Genomic DNA, 16,079 nt, shown 5'->3' on the forward strand with positions numbered 1-16,079 from the left:
GAGAATGTTGCCTCACGATGATACGATGTCGGCTTCATTGCACTTAGTTAAGTTATTCCCACCATGCTTAGTTTGTATAGGGGTTCAAGAATAGCCTCACGATGATACGATGTCGGCTATCCTCGTTGCCTACATTCACCTCATCATATGTATATGAATTCCTCCTGGATGTAAGCACATGCTTTGTACTTCCCCATGATAGGGTGAAGCCGGTGCATGAGTCACAAACGCTTGGAACCCACCACGGTGGAAGGCCTACGAAGAGATGTTCAAAACATCTCTCGCTTATCAACTTAATATTTGATTTGAGGGAATAGTTTTGGGCTACATCAAAACATTTTAATCACATTAAAAGAACTTGGGCCTATCACAACTATTGGTCCAAGTCAATATGATTTAGTAGCATATAATACTCCCACTGTTTCGTTGAAACAAGCGAGACTATATGGAACTACTAACGAATGCATTGCATCCTCATATGGACTATATAGTCATATTAGGTTTTAGGATGATTATGAACCGTTTGATTTGATCCAACACGAGCCTTGTGTTGGACCTTGGGTTTAAGGTAGATAGTTGTTGATTTTAGTTACGCGTTTAATCCAATTAAACCGTTATTTCCTATTGGGCGTTGGACCCAACTATTCCATTTGCATACATATAAACAAAAGGAATACATGAAATAATAATAAGGGCTTATGCCCTTTTACAACATAAATCAAATGATGGACTTATGTCCATTTACAACAATTGAATTAATCAAATTACATTCAAACCTATACTACTAAAACCCAAACATTCATAATGTATATCGGCCAATCACATAGCTCAATTATCGTGGCCTTTGGTTCATAATCACCCTTTTTTCAATTAATCACATTAACTAAGAAAGCAACTTAAACAATTGGTTTTTGGATCCATAGAATTGATTTAAATGGAACTAAATGAAATGAAAATCCAATTCTCATTAAAGAGACAAAACAATTTTGTTCTCATTTTATTTGGGCCAAAAGGAAACTATGACCACAACAATTGGGCCATAATGCAAATACAAAAACTTTTGGGGTCACTTTGTATAAACACAATAGTCCACAACTTCATGTAAATACAACTAGAGCCCAAAATTTCATTAATGTAAAAACATCATTAAAGGATCAAAACAATTTGTCCTTTAGCGTTTTAGGACCTTAACGTAAAAACGTAAACTTTTGGGCCAAAATGCAAAAACACAAAATTTTCACAACTTTATGTAATTGCACAAAAGACCCAAAAAACACCCCACTTGAGGGGTGGCCGGCCAAGGGAGTGTGTGAACAAGTGTGAAAGGGTTTTAGTGCATGCATGTGCAATATGCAAGTTGATTTTGGTGGGTGAGGTGAAATTGATGGTTTGTAAGAAAATGTTTTGTAAAAACATTAATGAGTTTAGACAAACATTAAAGATATTTGTCTAACATTAAAACCAAAATTAATGCTTCACCAATATCCATCACCCATCAAAATTAAACCAAAACTTTATGAAAAACATAAAACTTTTGAATCAAAACTTCAAACCTTTTTGTTCTTGGCAAGAACTTCAAGAACAATGAAGAACACCATGAAAACTCATAATAGTTCCATGGATGTTTTCATTCACCAAAACTCAAATTTTCACCTCTCAAAAGAGGGCTAATATCCTAGGGTACTTAGGGGTTCCAAAAGGCACCTTAAAACCATTTTAACAAGACAAACATGAACCCAAAAAGTCACCCTAAGGATTTGGCCGAATTTCCCAAAACACATGGCACCAAATTTTAGTTCCAATATTCATGCTTAAATGAAATACATCTACAACATTTGAGATGCTAAATTTTCTAGCAAAATTTATATATTCAAAAGCAAGAACAAAGCTTGTAACATTTACAACATTTAAATCACAAAATATGAACATCACAAAACCCAAAAGGATTCACCATACACTAGGCCTAGGCTCTGATACCACTTGAAGGAAAAATTTTGTCCTAGCTAAGAACAAGTATGAACATTTGAATACACATGCAAGCTATCAACACTTTAAAGTAGGCATGCATCCAAAAACAATTCATAAAACCCATGACTTTCAAAGCCTAGTATATGGTGAACCAAAATAAACTCTTTAACAAAATTAAAGAGAAGTAAAGATTTAGTGATTCTTTACCCTTGAAGCTCATCCTTGTTTACACAAGGGATTCACCCAAGTGGAGGGCCTTCAAGTCACCTCCAAGCTCCTTGAATCCTCCTTGTGTTTTCCTCCCTTTAGTGCTCCTTTGATGATTAGAGGAAAAAGGATTTGTTCTCCAAAAACATCAAAAGCTTGATGTCTCTAAGTCTCTTCACCAAGGTTGTATATTGTGAAGATGATATGGATGACTTAGAGAGATTTTAGATGCTAGTAAAAATCCTCTAAGTGGCCGGCCTCTATGTAGAAAAAGAGAGAAAATGTTTCACCCAATTTCTATTAGAAAACCCTAATGAGAAAATTGCTATAAAGTTGCTTTTATAACATTTTCTTTGGTGAGTGGCAAACTTGTAATTAAGCAAGCTTGCCCATTCACCCTAATGGCCGGCCTCTCCTTGTTATTGGGTTAATTTGCCCATTTTGTTTTAGTTGTCATACAACTTAAACATAATGGGCCTTGTGGACCAAAACACTTTTGGGCCCCGAAACCCAAAACCAACTTATAAGCCCAATACGAACTTTTCGTATAATTAATTAACTAATTAATTAATCTTGACCATTCTTCAATTAAACCATTTAATTGCTTATCCATTTCATATAATTTCTTCACTAACATCCTTATGTGGTGTGCGATCCATTAGGTTCCAATTAGCGAGGCAGTGGGCGATGTTACTCTTAACGATCGATTGTGAATTGAAACCACATTTCAATTCTCCCTTAAGATTAGTGTTTGCTAATCTTCAGGGCTTCCACAAACCATGAGTGACACCTAGCAGCATATCATGGTTACCCAAGCTGAGTAGAATTGGTTGGAGAACCTATCCAGTTACAACTACAATGCAATACGGTCCTTCTCTAATACAATACTCTTAATCACATTGTTTAAGTGATAGTTTGTTTCATGTCTACTATCCAATGTGATACTATCCAATGTGATACTTTCCTATATGACTCCTTTGAATATGATTTGGAACAAACTTCCTAAGTCATATTCATATGCTTTGGCCAAAGACTTTAGAATCATATCTTAGAGTATTCTCCTTCCACCATGGAAGGTTAGAGATCCCTTGTTGTGCATTCATATGCCTACATGACTAGATAGCTTGACCCCAACAATGCCGTGGACAATCCGAAGGAATGCCATTGACATGATCAAAGATCAAGGACCTAACCATTAGACATCTATGATGCCTCAGGTCAAAGGACTACTTTGCATATTGCAACTTTAGAGTTCATACATGACATGTATGTTCGAACTCTCTTTTGATCGACGTTCAGTGTACTCGATTACTCTTTCGAGCACCTATGTGTTTGTCTCAGTGTCCAACACCAAATGACTTGAGACTAGTTCATACTCACGTTTGAGTCAACATAACACATACTAACCTTAGCGGATTGTCAATGCCCAACTGGCAATCCTATGGCTAGGAACGTTTTAGGAATGAACATAAGAGAGAGGTCTCGATAATCTAACTCATTAGATCACTTCTCTCTTAGAACAAATACATTCCTTGGATTCCCTTATTGCTTAAACACATGATACAATAAATAGTGATTAACAATAAGCTTTGCCCTTCATTAAACACATAAAAGTTTAATACAATAAGTATTCCAAAAAGCTATTACATCAAATGAGTGGCTTTGTGGGCATACTTCCAACATGGGTGAGGTGGAAGAGCCCACCAAACGATAGTTTATCCCATGCATCGAGAATTCCATGATCCGGATGAGAAAATTCCACCCAATAAAGCCCAAAGTCTTCAACCAGTCGATTCCTAAGACCATGTCACAGCCCACAACGGCGAGGAGATGGAAGTCATTAGTAAAGTATACCCCTAAAGGCACACAGGCACCTGGCGCGCCACGCCCTTTGTACGAAAACAGCGGCCCGTTGCCACCATTACGGCTTCTGTGCGAGAGGGATCCACGTGCAACCCCAAACGAGCCACCATGTGCGGGTTAAGAAAGCTTTGGTCTGCTATAGAATCGATAAACACCTGAAGTGGTTTTTTGTGAATGAAACCCTCCAAACGCATAGCTTGACCACGGGCATGCTTAGCGACAGATATGGCATTGAAGGCAATCAGATGTTCAGGGTGTTCAACCACGGTCGGGGGTGGGGGAACAGTATCATCTGGTTCTGGGACAAGATCCGTGGCATCGTCTTCCGCCAGGAGAAGTAGGATATGTGATTGTCAGCAACGATGACCCGGATGATATTGCTCATCACAGTTAAAACAGAGGCCTTGTTCACGACAGGTGCGCATTTCAGCTTGGGTGAGCCGAAGGATCGGCTTAGGTGTTGTGAGTGTTGTGGGTTGGGGTGTGGAATGGGATGGGATGGGAGAGGGTCGGGAAGGAATGGTGGTGGGGAATGGGTTGGTGGGAGAGGAAGAAATAAGTTTGGGGGTATAGGTGGGGACACGGGAAAACCTGGAGCGCACCGTGGTTTGACACCCCTATTTGTGCTCGTAGATCCGAGCTAGTTCGATGGCACGTGCAAGCGATGAAGGTGCCTGGTGATGCGAAAATTATCTTAACACAAAAATTTAACCCTCTTTTGACAATTGTAGTACAAGTATAAGTAGAGATCGTTCTGGACCGAGGTTTAGGAGGGCTTGCTAAAAACCTCTAAACTGACTCAAAAACATAAAACTAAACTAAAAAAAATACTTAACAAGACTCACAAGACTCAAAGCAAACTTAAAATACTCAAAACAGCTTAAAACAAATAAATAAACTTAAACTAGACACTATGAATGACTTTGGACGAAAATTGACTTTTACTTGAATCAAAACACTTAAAAACACAAACTAAAACAGATTTGAAACACTTTGAAACAAGAAACTAAAAGGGGGGTTTTGATTTGGATGAAGTTGAAACAAACAAACAAGTATGAAAAACTAGACAGATTGTAAAACGAATGTGAGAAATAAGATGATGGATGGGATAGCTAGAGGCTTTTTCTCCACACATGACATGTATGCAAACAATTCGATTTCCAGTTACTACTTCATTGAATTATGAACGACAATGCTCCAAATTAACTGTGACATCACTAGTTAACTCTCAGATTTTCCTTGTTTTATTGGATTGGATGACATCATTCGACAACCCAAAACATTCTTCTAAAGTTCCCTACATGACATCATAATAAAGATACAATCAAAGATCATTACGTTTAATGAACATCATAAGCATTGACAAAGTACTTGCAACTATGACATCATGTCACTCATGCTAGGAATTGAACTTAACGCGATCGTTTATAAGCGACCTTCACTACATGTGAATATAAGTTTGTAACGATTATGTGAAACTTCCTTATATTCTAGCAACGGATTTATGCATGCCAATTAAGTGTCGACCCTTAATTAACAAATACAAATAAGTTATCAATCAAATAGTTAAGCCAATTGCATTCACGATTCAAGAGTTCATAACTGGAATTTATCAAATTATATTGCACACATAATCATGGCTTTGAAATCAGCCCTAGCCAAAAGGGGTTTAGTCACTCATATTTACAACAAAACGAAAGGAAATGAATTTAAACATTAGAAACAAAAGAAAGAAAACACATAAACGCTCCAACGATCCAAGTTGGACAGCAAGCATGTCTAAGCACTTTCCTTCCCTTTCTTTGCTACGGCACAAGGTGTTGGTGAGTGTTTGAAAGTTTGTTTGTATAGAGGAATGGATGTGAAGATGAATGGATGTGTTTGGATGAAGGTTGTGTTAAAATGAGAGTGAATGATCTAACCAAGTATGAACCCATTTATGTTACACACACTTCCTTTTATAGAGGAAGTGCAAGGCAATGGAGGGGGACATGGAGTGTGTGTGTAATGATTCAAAGGAGTGGACAAGAATATTGTGCACCAAGGCAAGGAAGTGGAAGGATAAGTGAGTAAGTGGTGCATCAACTTTGTCAAGGAAGTGGAAGGAAAAGTGAGTAACTGGTGTATCAGCTTTGTCAAGGAATTGGAAGGAAAAGTGAGGGATGGTGCAGAAATTTGATGGTTATGCACGGCAAAGGAAGGTGTTGTGGAATGGTGAGTGAGTGGTGCCTCAACTTTGTCAAGGAAGTGGAAGGAAAAGTGAGTAAGTGGTGCATCAACTTTGTCAAGGAAGTGGAAGGAAAAGTGAGGGATGGTGCAGAAATTTGATGGTTATGCACGGCAAAGGAAGGTGTGGTGGAATGGTGCATGAAATAATGAAGGGGACAATGGTGATGCATGGCATTGGTGGAAAGGTGAGTAAGTGGTGCATCAACTTTGCCAAGGAAGTGGAAGGTGATGCGTAAAAATTACTTGACACACAAATTAAACCCTCTTTTTGACAATTGTAGTATAGATGTAAGTAGGGTATCGTTCTAGGCCGGGGATTAGGAGGGATTGCTAATCTATTCTAAATTAATTTAAAAATATTAAACAAGACTCAAGGACACAAAACTAGGCTAAAAACTCTAATAACTCGAAACACACTTAGAATGACTCAACATAATGAAAACAATCAATTTAGACACTAGGAACTGAAATGGACTGAAATTGAATTAAAAGACTAACAACAATGAAAACTAACTAAATAATATAATTTAATAATGGGGGGGTTTGGTTTTGACGAGAAGTAAATTAAACTTAAATAAATTACAGAATTGACAGAAGCATGAAATTAAGGTGAAAGGATAGGTGACGGACTAGCTAGAGGGTTCTTCTCCACACATGACACATATGCAACCTAAATTGATTTTCAGTTGTTCTTTCAATAAATTGTGAATGACAATGTTCCAAGTTAATTAGGTCCGCTTAAATTAACTCTTAGATTTCCCTAAATTCATTGGATTGAATGGAATACGCATTACAACCAAATTATTCCTCATCAAAGTCCCTAACTATGGAATACGCATGATAGAGACATTCAACAAAGATCATTAAGTTCAACGGAAATCATAAACATTGACTAGGCATTCATAACTATGGAATACGCATGTTAATCCAGCCTAGAATTCACTTAACACGATTGTGGATAACAACCTTCACTACTTGTGAATATAAGTTCATAACGATTAGGTGAAATTCACTTATATTCTAGCACCAAATTCATGCATGTAAATTAAGTATGCATTCTTAATCGACATACAAAAATAAGTTATCAATCAAGCAGTTAAGCAAATTAAATCACAACTCAGAAATCACAACTGAAGGTAATCAATTCATATTACAAATATATTCATGGCTTTGAATTAACCTCTAGCCAAAAAGAAATTAGTTCCACATGTTTAACATAATTGAACAGCAAGTTAAATTAAACATGAACATAGAATTAAAAGAAGAAAGAATTTCAAACACTCTAATAGTTGCAGATTGCATAAGCACGGCACTACTCCTCCTCTCCTTCAATGGTGGCGGCACAAGGTGGTTATGGTGGTTGAATGGTTGGTTATATGGAGGAATGGATGGGGAAGGTTTAGATATGTAGGGAGAGGCAAAGGAAGGCTTAGAGAATGGTTAATTTCTGGATGATTTGAATGAGGTTGCTGCCATGGTATTTATAGGAAAAGGATGGACTTGTTTAACACAAAATTCTGGTGGAATTGAGTAGGTGAGCAAGGCAAAGAGTGGGAATTGTTGGTGGGTTAGGTATTGAGTCATCCATTCACATGTCATGGTGAGTTAAGCATTGCATCATCCACTCATATGTCATGGTGATTTAAGCATTGCATCATCCACTCACATGTCATGGTGATTTAAGCATTGCATCATCACTCAAATTTCTGGTGAAAGTGAATCAATGCCCACGGCATTGAAGAATTTCTTGGTTTTGAGTGAAGTTTTGGTCAATCCTTCTAGAAATTTATCCCTTCTTGCAACTTGTATTTGTTTCACCAGATTTTTAGCATGTTCATAGCCTCTTTTGGCTTCAAATTCGTCCATCCTCATGCCTCCATGCTTGCACAATCCAATCTTGGCCCAAAAATACTCTAGAATGTTCCAAATTGCTTCTTTTTGCATACTTTGACACTAAAACCTGAAATTGCACGAAAATAACTTTAAACACTATAATTATCATAGTTTAGCTAATTAAAAGCAAGAAAACAAGCTAACTAAGTCGTATAAATATGCTCCTATCAATTTCCCCCACACTTAGCTTTTGCTAGTCCTCGAGCAAAACAAAGAAAACAAGAACAAGAAGTAACAAGAAAAACATTAGCTTCCCCCTATGTGACCCTCATAGAATTTCATTCGAGAACACAAATCAACAAGAACCATAGCTGGCACCAAACAAGCTAATCCAAGTTCATCTTCCTTATTCAAATATTAGCAGTAATCTTTGAATCATCCTTGAAGTGTAGTGTGTGAGATAGCCATGCTAATGCAATTTCAAGTTTTTATTTTTAAAATCATCATATGCAAACTAGTGACCTTCTCACGGGATATGCACTCAATCACACATGTGTTTAGTTTTAATGTGTTTCGCTCAAAGAATCAAATGTGAAAGTTCTACCATAAGCTTGCATAAAGATCACTTATCCACAGTCATAATTGCAAAACTTAAATCAAGAGGACTTTTATTGGATGTAATGAGGTTTAGGGAGAGGGTTATTGAAATGAAAGAATAGGTAAACACAAGTTCCAAGCTACATTGCAAGCAATTCTTTTGTTTAGATTTATAAGAACTCAATCTTTCCAACGATTCTTTTAGCACCTCCAACCACACCCTTAACTGAAACTTGAAAAACTTTTTATTTTCTTTGTATACAATCTTTCTTTTTCTTTTCTTTTTTCTTCTCTTTTCTTTTTTTTTTTTTTTTTTTTTTTCTTTTTTTTTTTTTTTTTAAATACAAACATGAAATACCCCCACACTTATTCTTTTGCCAAACACCTTCAAAGTACTTCACAAACATTTCTCATAAGACAATCTCACATTGCTCACTAGCTTGCTTGGAAAGGGTAAGGAAAAAATGTTTCAGGTATAAGGGTAGACATATCTGGTGATAAGAAATAAAAGGCTCAACATACACGGCTCAAATTGGCAATCTAATGATATCATTTTTCTTTGGGAAACATGGTTATTTGGGCCATAGTGGTAAACCTAATGCCTCTATCATTTCCAAGTTCATGCAATCAATGACAAACATTTAGAAAGATCGTTACGCAAGTTCTAGAGATGTATCTCACATAAGTTCATCACACATAAAAAAAAAATAGGAGTGTATGAAAAATGCACACACTTTCAATGGGCTCAAAAACTCACATAGGATGTATATGGTCACTAAATTCACATATGAAGCTTTAAGTCATGCTTTAGTTTCACATCAACAAGGCTATGTGCATTTGGTTTTTTCAAAGATGATCAAACATGTACAAAACTAACAAGAGAATTAGGAATTTCACAAAACACATGTTAACTAAGTTCTTGATGATCATGGTTCAAATTTGATCCAATTATATCATTGGGTCAGGAAACTAACAAAAATCTAATTCAAAACAATAAGGGAAACAAGACAATATTTTTGGATTTTTAAATTTTCCGATTTTTTTTTTTTTTAAATTTTTTTTTTTAAATATTTTTTTTTATTATTATTTTTTATTTTTTAAAAGAAAACAAAACTAATTAAGAAAACAAAAAGCAACAACATGGAAACAAATGAAACTCATTCGTAGTTGAAGGTACAAAAAAAATTTCAATTTGGTCATTTTTTATACTCTTTACCCCCAAACTTAAACCGGACATTGTCCCCAATGTCAGAAAACACTATAATGCAAATAAAAATAAAATAAATAAATAATAAGAAACAAAATAAAGCAATTGGACTGAAAACTTCCCTAGTTTGCAGTAAAACCAAGTGATGACCCCCCCAAGCTAAAATTCTGCAATCAACTTCAAGGGTGGAAAGAACCAAAAGTTCCTGCAAAGAAAAGAAATAATTCAGTTAAGTAACGCAAGAAAATGTAAAATTAAAAATCACGATAAAAGACAATGAATAGAACTAATAAGTGATCATTGGTCGTGCTTGTTGACTTTCCACAGCTTTCCTCTTGAACGGGGTGACACTTAGCTTTTTACTTGCAAGTGATGATTTGATGATATTGTACGGCGAGGCTTTGCTCTTTGGGAATGTTGCAGTTCCTTATTTGTTCTCCAAGCAGATGTGGCAGCTTCTCTAGTTCTTCATCTCAGACTCCTTCTGCTGGGATGATTGTGCAAGCTGCATTCTTCTCTGCTTGTTTCTTCTGCACATTGTCTCCACATGCTGCTGGTATCATTTTCGCTTGCCTTATCTGTTCTTCAGGTAGATGTGGCAGCTTCTTTGGAAGTACATCAGCAGTGGAAGACGAGTACTCGAGAGCAATTTCTCCATGTCCTGCAGGTTAGAACAAAGACAAGGAAAAGGACATGGAGAATGCATGATATGAGATACTCTTGCTTTCAACCTTTATGATATGAAATACTTTTGCTTTGAATGGGTTGTTCGCAGGAATATCCCAAGGAATGAGGAACACAGAATAACTTAGGAGGATTCTTTGGGAATACATTCTCGGAGATGAAGAAGCGCTGAGAGGGTGTGCCTTTGCTGTGGAAGGCGAAGGTAGACACTTATAGGACTTTTCTTCACAACCAGAACTATTCCCTCACTCATTGTCGGCAGCCGGTGGATGGATGAATAGTACAAATTACGCGCTTTCTGACAAAGCTGCCCGTAATTTCCGCAAAGCTGCAAGTTGCATGTGACGAGTGACGACACGTTTGGACAAATTGATCTTTTGAAATCCGGGGTTCGGCTCGTGGTTTCTGAGCAAGCCCAAATTTTAAGAAATGAAACGCCTCTTTTGAGAAAAGAATCCGACTTTTGAGAAAGGAGCCCCGACTCTTCGATTTGCGAGAGGACGCTTCTCTGAGGAGCGCCTCTTTGATTTCTTCTTTTTATAGAGGCGTTAATTTTGTTCCATAACACACTTGAGCTCCCTCCTGTAAACACTCCCTCCTGTAAACTTCCAAAATCTTAATCTGTCCGATCTCTTCTTTCTCAACACCTTCAGAAAATGTCTGGCCCTTCCGATCGTCGTTTTGACTTGAACCTTGGTGAAGAGGCAACTCCTCCTTCTCCAGACAACATATGGCGCCCATCCTTCATATCCCCTACCGGTCCCCTTACCGTGGGGGATTCGGTGATGAAAAATGACATGACCGCTGCGGTGGTGGCCCGGAACCTTGTCACCCCCAGAGATAACAGACTGCTCGCTAGACGGTCTGATGAATTGGCGGTTAAGGAGTCTCTGGCTCTTAGCGTGCAGTGTGCGGGTTCTGTGTCCAACATGGCCCAACGCCTATTTGCTCGAACCCGTCACGTTGAATCGTTGGTGGCTGAAATACAGAGTCTCAAAGAGGAGATTAGAGGACTCAAGCATGAAAATAAACAATTGCACAAGCTTGCACACAATTATGCCACAAACATGAAGAGGAAAATAGACCAGCTGCAGGAAAATGATGGTCAGATTTTACTTGATCACCGGAGGTTTGTGGGTTTGTTCCAACCGCATCTGCCTTCGTCTTCTGGGGCGGCACCGCGTAGTGAAGCTCCAACTGATCAACCTCCGATACCTCCTCCTTCCGTGGCCCCGCCGACTGCTGAAGCTTCGCCGACTACTGAAGCACCACCTGACCAATGAATGCTATTAGTTTACACATCATTGTAAAATATTTTTACTTTTATGTTTTTTTTTTTTTTTTTTTTTTAGGTGTGTTTTTTTTTTTTTTTAAATCAATGTAAAATATGTAAATCAATGTAAAAAGACTTTGTTTAACCTTCCCCCACACTTAAACTAAATAACACAAACTCACAGAAATCAACCAAATAACACAACTAACTGAACAAAACAAAATGAAAGCAGTAAAGATAAGGGTGTAAGAATGCAAATCTGATTTGGTTAGCGATTCCAAAGTCTCCCTTCGTTGAATGCTTGGGTTGCCTCCCAAGAAGCGCTTGATTTAACGTCTTTAGCCGGACGAATCTTTCCTTTAAACTCCACTCGGCTCCAAAGCATGGAATTTATCTTTTAATGGGAGGTGATACTTGAAATGATTCGGCAATGGTTTAAATTCAAGAGTGGGTGCCTGAATCATCAAAATCAGAAACATGTTAGTATAAATTAAAATTAAAATTGGAGAAGATGGCTAACTTTCTTTTTCCGACACAAACTCAATGACAAACACCACATCTTTGAACATTTCCGGGACTTTGAACTTGGCCAGGTTTACTATGATGGTTGTGGCTTGTCCCGTGTCATCAAACTCAACTGCTTTGGGCTTGATTGTCTCATGCACAGCCTCTTGGATGTATTCTTGATATGCTTCAACCACTTCATTTTCTTGAATCCCTTTTCTTGGTGTGCAAGGTTCTTTGAACGTTTCAATACCATCGGGAACTTGTTTTGGTGCACCAAGAATTGGGATATCACTTTGCACCTTTGGAAGAGCTTCCACAATGTCTTTTTCACTCTCTTTGATATTTGGAATCAAAAACCTGCAAGGACAAAGGACATTCGGTGGAATAATGTTAGAATGAGGTGAATTTAGAACTTCCTCACCTGAGTTGGATGACATAGGGATTTGAGGAGCTTGCAGCAAGAATTCTTCTAAACTACCCAGGTCGTCCTCCACCTCTTCTGCTTGCAACAGCAATTCATCCATGTTCGGGCTGTGTTTGGATGGTTCTGGGACAGCTTCATCCTTCATGTCACCTTCCAAAGTGATGGCTTCATTGATTTCACTTTCTGCCTTTGAATTTGCAATGTTTGAGTTGGAAAGTTCACTTTGATCTCGAATCTGTGCCATGAATTCCATAATCTGCTCAACTTGCATATCCAATTTGTCCACTCTTTTGACTCGGTCTTGCATCTCCTGGTTTTGATTTTCTACTCCCTGATTCAAAGAGGTGAGTAACTTATTAAGTGTATCATTATCCAAGGACGTACCTGAATTGAATTGGGTTGATTGTTGTGGTGGCTGTGACGGTTCATATGGCCACTGATAGAACTCTTCTGATGGCGGCAATTGTTCTTCTTTTTGTGAACCCTGCGCCAAAGAAATTAGTCCTTCAAGAATTTCATTATAATTCATGGGCATACTTTGATTTGATTGGAATTGTTGTGGGGGGTGCTGTGGTGGCTGTATAGGTGTGGTGTAGAACTCCTCATATGGCTGCCAATACTTGTTGAGCCTCCTTGGCTTGATTTTGTGAGCCCTGCACCAAACAATTTAATTCATTAAGAATTTGATTATAATTTATTGACGAACCTGAGTTTGATTGAGCATATTGCATAGGTTTTGAATAGAACTCCTCCTCTTGCTGCCAATATCCATCTTGTTGGAATTGTTGAGGTCCCCCCCACATATAATTTGAATGATCTCTCCAAGCCGAATTGTAAGCGTTGGAAAACATGTTGTTGCTTGGTTGATCACAGCCTTGATAACCCCAAGCATCTTCGTTGACAGTGAATTGAGGATGTTGATGAGTTTGATATCCGTGCCCATAAGACACACCAAATGTAGGGACATTTTGCATTGTAGTCCTTCCGGCAATCTGTGACAATTGAGAAGTAAGATTCGCCAATTGAGCTTGAATGTTAGCAAAATCCATGTCTTACTTCTCTAGAACCTAAAATCAAAGAAAGAAAAATAAATCAAGTATCAAAAGTAAAATACACAAACACCAATATAAACATAAACAAAAACAAAAATAAAGGGATTAGCAAAGTTGCTAATCCCCGGCAACGGCGCCAAAATTTGATGCGTAAAAATTACTTGACACACAAATTAAACCCTCTTTTTGACAATTGTAGTATAGATGTAAGTAGGGTATCGTTCTAAGCCGGGGATTAGGAGGGATTGCTAATCTATTCTAAATTAATTTAAAAATATTAAACAAGACTCAAGGACACAAAACTAGGCTAAAAACTCTAATAACTCGAAACACACTTAGAATGACTCAACATAATGAAAACAATCAATTTAGACACTAGGAACTGAAATGGACGGAAATTGAATTAAAAGACTAACAACAATGAAAACTAACTAAATAATATAATTTAATAATGGGGGGGGGGGTTTGGTTTTGACGAGAAGTAAATTAAACTTAAATAAATTACAGAATTGACAAAAGCATGAAATTAAGGTGAAAGGATAGGTGACGGACTAGCTAGAGGGTTCTTCTCCACACATGACACATATGCAACCTAAATTGATTTTCAGTTGTTCTTTCAATAAATTGTGAATGACAATGTTCCAAGTTAATTAGGTCCGCTTAAATTAACTCTTAGATTTCCCTAGATTCATTGGATTGAATGGAATACGCATTACAACCAAATTATTCCTCATCAAAGTCCCTAACTATGGAATACGCATGATAGAGACATTCAACAAAGATCATTAAGTTCAACGGAAATCATAAACATTGACTAGGCATTCATAACTATGGAATACGCATGTTAATCCAGCCTAGAATTCACTTAACACGATTGTGGATAACAACCTTCACTACTTGTGAATATAAGTTCATAACGATTAGGTGAAATTCACTTATATTCTAGCATCAAATTCATGCATGTAAATTAAGTATGCATTCTTAATCGACATACAAAAATAAGTTATCAATCAAGCAGTTAAGCAAATTAAATCACAACTCAGAAATCACAACTGAAGGTAATCAATTCATATTACAAATATATTCATGGCTTTGAATTAACCTCTAGCCAAAAAGAAATTAGTTCCACATGTTTAACATAATTGAACAGCAAGTTAAATTAAACATGAACATAGAATTAAAAGAAGAAAGAATTCCAAACACTCTAATAGTTGCAGATTGCATAAGCACGGCACTACTCCTCCTCTCCTTCAATGGTGGCGGCACAAGGTGGTTATGGTGGTTGAATGGTTGGTTATATGGAGGAATGGATGGGGAAGGTTTAGATATGTAGGGAGAGGCAAGGGAAGGCTTGGAGAATGGTTAATTTCTGGATGATTTGAATGAGGTTGCTGCCATGGTATTTATAGGAAAAGGATGGACTTGTTTAACACAAAATTCTGGTGGAATTGAGTAGGTGAGCAAGGCAAAGAGTGGGAATTGTTGGTGGGTTAGGTATTGAGTCATCCATTCACATGTCATGGTGAGTTAAGCATTGCATCATCCACTCACATGTCATGGTGATTTAAGCATTGCATCATCCACTCACATGTCATGGTGATTTAAGCATTGCATCATCACTCAAATTTCTGGTGAAAGTGAATCAATGCCCACGGCATTGAAGAATTTCTTGGTTTTGAGTGAAGTTTTGGTCAATCCTTCTAGAAATTTATCCCTTCTTGCAACTTGTATTTGTTTCACCAGATTTTTAGCATGTTCATAGCCTCTTTTGTCTTCAAATTCGTCCATCATCATGCCTCCATGCTTGCACAATCCAATCTTGGCCCAAAAATACTCTAGAATGTTCCAAATTGCTTCTTTTTGCATACTTTGACACTAAAACCTGAAATTGCACGAAAATAACTTTAAACACTATAATTATCATAGTTTAGCTAATTAAAAGCAAGAAAACAAGCTAACTAAGTCGTATAAATATGCTCCTATCAGAAGGAAGAGTGAGGGATGGTGCAGAAATTGGATGGTTATGCACGGCAAAGGAAGGTGTGGTGGAATGATTAAATTAGGTTAGGGAATTAAATCCAAAACTTAGAGAAAATAGGAGTTAAAACCAAAATCCCAAGGGAATAAGGACATAAGGTGCGGCTATGCCCTAATTCTAAAAGGGAATGGGTTTTCTTGTGTTGCAAGGGATAGGAAAATGAAGGGAAAGGTGTGGCAACCTCCTAGAACAAAGAC

Source organism: Malus sylvestris, chromosome 5 (genome assembly GCF_916048215.2).
Source record: "Malus sylvestris chromosome 5, drMalSylv7.2, whole genome shotgun sequence".
Lineage (NCBI taxonomy): Eukaryota > Viridiplantae > Streptophyta > Magnoliopsida > Rosales > Rosaceae > Malus > Malus sylvestris.